This window comes from Alexandromys fortis, unplaced genomic scaffold, assembly GCF_014885135.2.
Source record: "Alexandromys fortis isolate MF-2015 unplaced genomic scaffold, M_Fortis_MF-2015_v1.1 scaffold_314, whole genome shotgun sequence".
Lineage (NCBI taxonomy): Eukaryota > Metazoa > Chordata > Mammalia > Rodentia > Cricetidae > Alexandromys > Alexandromys fortis.
In genome coordinates this window covers 688,359-693,391 of record NW_026068248.1, presented here as the reverse complement: position 1 = coordinate 693,391, position 5,033 = coordinate 688,359, and the positions used below count along the sequence as shown (strand labels likewise).

General features: G+C 40.6%; 1 long non-coding RNA gene across 1 annotated transcript in view; it reads right to left on the bottom strand.

Annotated features, from left to right (window-relative positions):
* Positions 1 to 4,655, bottom strand: part of LOC126494087 (uncharacterized) — a 54,001-nt gene extending 49,346 nt beyond the window's left edge. The window contains exon 1 of the long non-coding RNA XR_007589949.1: positions 4,108 to 4,655. This is a non-coding gene — a long non-coding RNA (uncharacterized lncRNA). The remainder of the gene's footprint in view (positions 1 to 4,107) is intronic.
* Positions 4,656 to 5,033: the final 378 nt, after the last annotated feature.

Genomic DNA, 5,033 nt, shown 5'->3' with positions numbered 1-5,033 from the left:
GATAGATATGGATCTATTTTCATTCTTTTACATGTTGGTATCCAGTTGTGCCAGTACCATTTGCCAAATATGCTTTCTTTTTCCCAGTTGATATTTTGTACTTCTTTATCAAAAAGTAGGTGTTCTAAGGTGTGTGGACTAATATCCAGGTCTTCACTTCACTTCCATTGTTCCTCCTGTCTGTTCTTATGCTAATACCAGGCTGTTTTCAATACTGTAACTCTGTAGTAGTGTTTGAAGTCAGGAATTTTGATGCCTCCAGAAGTTCTTTTATTGTACAGTATTATTTTGGCTATTCTTGGTTTTTTTGCTTTTCCATATGAAGTTGAGTACCGTTCTTTTGAGGTCTTTGAAGAATTTTGCTGGGTATTGCATTGAATATGTAGATTGCTTTTGGTAAGATTGCCTATTGTGTTTTTTTTTTTTAAGTACTGTGTCTCATTGTGTATCTTTGGCTGGTCTGGAGCTCATCAGGTAGATCAGGCCAGCCTTGAACTCACAGAGATAATATGCCTTTGCTGTCCAAGTGTTAGGATTAAACACATTTGCCACCAAGACTGGTTCAAAATAATAATTTTCAAATATGACTCCTGAAAGGGACTATAAAACCTGCTTGAATGTTTAATTATAAATGTGAATATCTGAATACAGAAAGTAACCAAAAAGAAAGTTAAAGTATATTTTCTTTTATCCATAAAGAAGAATCTGGCCTAATGGGGAAAAAAGTCAATGTTATGATGTCTAACAATTTTGTTATACTTATAGATTGATGCCTAGTCCAATTCTCATCAGAGAGGTTTCATCCAGCAACTGGTGGATGCAGAAAACCACTGCCAAACATTAGGCCAAGCTCAGGCAATCCTGCTGAAGAGAGTGAGGAAGGATTGTAGGAGCCAGAGGATTCAGCGACATCACAAGAAAATGGCCCATAGAATCACCTAAATTGGGCTCATAGGGACTTATAGAGACTGTACCAACAACCAGGGGGCCTTCATGGGATTGACCTATGCATTCTGCATTTATGTTACAACTGTGTTGTTTGGTCCTTGATGTGGGAGGTGATGTATGCTGTGAATATAGTAATAGAGTAAGAAAAATAAGCCAAGATGGAATATCTCTATCTCTATCTCTATCTCTATCTCTCTATCTATCTATCTATCTATCTATCTATCTATCTATCTATCTATCTATAGAGAGAGAGAAAGAAAGAAAGAAAGAAAAAAAGAAAGAAAGAAAGAAAGAAAGAAAGAAAGAAAGAGAGAAAGTCTGGATTATGTATATAATTTTTTGACTGCAGAAAGACATTTGATTCTGGGGACTGCTAAGCTAAACTAACCTATATACTTCAAATATATCGACTTCAAAATTTGGTTCTAAGGATATATTGCTTTGGAAAAGAGGTTTTACTTTTGTTTCCATAGAGGATGAGAACCTGTGATTCTTTCCAGACTAATGTAGTTTGTTCAAACAAGACCGTCTGAAACAATGGCACAGATGGTCCAACATCCATTACAGCTTCAGGATTGCTGGCTGAGATGGACCTACCACACAGGATACCCTATGACAGACCTGATTAACAATGTCCCCAATCAGCAGGATGTAGTCTAGACAATAACACCCAAATTCCCTAAATGATTATTTATAAATGTTTGTTTACATTTAAAGGGGGATATGCTATAGATATGAATACTTTGCATTGGTATGGGTCTTTGTATATTGATAAAAATTTTAGGTCAATTTTGTTATATACATATTTCTGCTCTTGATTAAGGTATTATGTTTGTATAGCTCATTTAAAAATGTAATGTAAGCCATGTGATGGTGGCGCACACCTTTAATCCCAGCACTCGGGAGGCACAGGCAGGCTGATCTCTGTGAGTTCGAGACCAGCCTGGTCTACAAGAGCTAGTTCCAGGACAGGCTCCAAAGCCACAGAGAAACCCTGTCTTGAAAAATAAAAAAATGTAATGTATAATTAAGATATATAGGTTAATAGATAGTCACCTATAATAGTCAAGTTTGTAATCATGTTAGGTTTTCTAGATATACAGAGATATATTTTAGATGGATAGATATTCTTCAAAACTCTGAAAGATTAACAGAATATGACATTGAAATGTTTTAAAAACTTGAGACTTCATGACAATGTGACACACCTGCTTCTGGCAGCACTAATTACTTAAAGAGGATGTTGGGTATTGAAGGGGCATCTCATGTAGTTTGTTAGGCATTTAGGCAGGAAACTGCTCTTACGTGAACTAATTGATGGTATGCTGTATAAATTGGACATACAGAACCCAAGAAAAATTACTGCTGAACTTGCCTAAAGGTGAGGTGATCCTTTGGTGTTCCTGCTTCATGAAAGAATCTTCCAGGCATTCTTCAGGACACAGAAGAAAGCAACAGGTGAACTTTGCCAACACAAGGCATAAGAGACCTTCAAATTTTCTGCTTCACAGAAAAGTCTGCTGGATACTATGGGCCTGTAGGCTAAATATGGGTGCCCCAATGTTACAAAAGAAGTTTGGGTGACTGTCCAGGCAATGAGATGTCTCTGTATATTCTAGAGTTTTGAAGTTGTTTACAATGAACTTATTGTTTACTTAGGTAATATTATATCCTTCTGGAGTCTTTGATGGAGTTGAAGAATAGGTAGTTAAAATTATAGTTTTCCTTAGTTATGATAAAAGATAAAGTAGATATAAATATTGTAATTTTAATTCTTGCTTGGTACCTGTTTTGTTATATGGAATCTTGTTATTCTCAAGGCAAAATCTTCCTTTTTATTTAGACAGAAAAGGGGAGGTGATGTATGCTGTGAATATCTTTTATTGCCATTGTTTAATAAAGAAGCTTCTTTCGGCCAATGGCTTAACAGAACAAAGTCAAGCTGAAAGAGATACATAGAGAGAATAGGCAGAGTCAGTGAAAAGCCATGTAGCCACCTGCTAGAGACAGATGCCCTGGAATCTTACCTGTAATCCACAGCCACGTGACGATATACAGATTAATGGAGATGGGTTAGTTTAGGATAGAAGAGCTAGCTAAAAAATATGCTTAAAATTTTGGCTAACCCATATTGCAAATAATATAGTTTCTGTGTGATTATTTTGGTTCTGAGCAGCAGGGAATGAACAAGAAGCCTCCCATAACAGGTCCTCTTGTGGGAATCTTAACAGCAGGGACAGGGGCTGTCTCCATCTCTTATCCTGACATACTGGGTCCCCTTGTTCAACCTTAATACATTGGGAGGTGCTGAGTATTACCTCAACTTGATCTGCCGTGTTTTATTGGTACTCATGGGAGACCTACCCATGACAGAGACAGAGGAGGAGGGTATTGGCGTGTAGGAAGAGAAGAGAGGTGGAGGAAGGGACTGAGAGGAGAGGAGGGATGGGAAACTTCGACAGGGTTGTAAAACAAGCAAAAATAGATAAAGATTGTACTAAATTGTTTGACTTTAATATCAATGCATCTCTATGGTAACAATCAATAAAACTGTTCATATCAACAGAATCAAGATCAAGCCTCACAGGGAGCCAATGCTAGGAACAGTGTCTGAGAAACAAGGTGACAGTGTCAGCACTAGCCCCAGGGAACTCACTGGTTTTGAACAGGTTGACTGAGGACCATCCATGGTCAGTGTGATCCTCCTGTATCTCTCGGTTACCTCCCTAGACCACGCAGGCTCATACAAATACTACCTTTGGAGAAAACCTCTAGACCCCACTCAGGACAGACTCCTCCCAGCTTTAAGGGACCCCTAGGTATTATTGAAGTGGGGAGATGCAGGCTTGATGCTGTTCCCCAAAGAGTACGGATGTAGATAATGTTCCTCTGAGCATAGAGTACACAGGAGGTTCAGCTAAAGGAGTCTGGAACAACTGGGGAGCGATTTGGGCAGCATGAACCCCTCTCATCTGGCCTCTGGGTCAGACTGTTTGGCATGGTGGGACTGCGCCATCCCTGCTGAAAATAACTGTTAAAAACAAGTGCCAATTTTCCAGCTGGGCTAACAACAGCTCAGTGACGCAGTGGACAAGGCAAGGGGGCTGCTCTGAGCTCAATCTCTATCTTCAGCACCGACAATTTTCTACATCAACTTACCTTCCCACACACGAAGCATCAGAGGATAGCTATTAAAAGCAAGACATTTTTTCTCGCTCATTACAGCCTGCGCAACAAAATGTCCAGAGATGCAAGGAGTCCTGTTTTCACCATTACTGTAGAAACCATTTCGGGCGGCTTTGGAAGAAAACGCAATTATTTTCCTTTCTGTCAGTGTTCCCACACTCACCTAGAGATGAGAGCACCCTATTAAAATGGACTCATCATCTTCTGAGTGAGGCCAGTGATGACCTTTTCTGACCTGTGGGTGGGAGGCTGGTCCTTGAGTCCTCATGATGAGAAGACAGGGTCACCAGGGACACAGGTAAAATTAGACAGCACTGAGTCACTGCCATGTTCATGATCTTTGCAGGAAAAGAAAACTTTGCAGAGAAGAAAGTAAATGCGTCAGGCAGAGCCCATCCCTTTCACCAGTGCCCAGAACCCATGTGGTCCTGATTGCCATGGGTCCCTTTGCCTGGTCCACTCCTGGACAGTTCCCATGCCCTTTGGGTCTGGGGTACCTCATAAACTAGATCTGCCTAGCAGCAGAGCTTGCCCAGAAAGACATCCTTAGCTCTACCACACTGATGCTGAAATCGTGGCCTAAGAGCAAAGTCCTCAGCCAGCGTGGCTCTGAAACAGCACTGGTGTTGGTGGCAGCTTGCCATCCTGCATATTTCACTAGATTGTTCTTGCCAGCGACTGCCAAGCCTCGTTGCTTGAACCAAGCCCACCTTCTCTCTGTTCTCAAGAAAACTAGGTAAGTAGTGTTGTTTACTCAGAGCAACTCTCTCCTGAACTCCCTATCAGCATTCGAACATGATGCATCAATACAATCTGGCATCATGAGCCTCCTAAGATGGATCTCCAGAAGAGATGATGAGCTCAAACATGAGCCCCACCTTAAACACACACACACACAC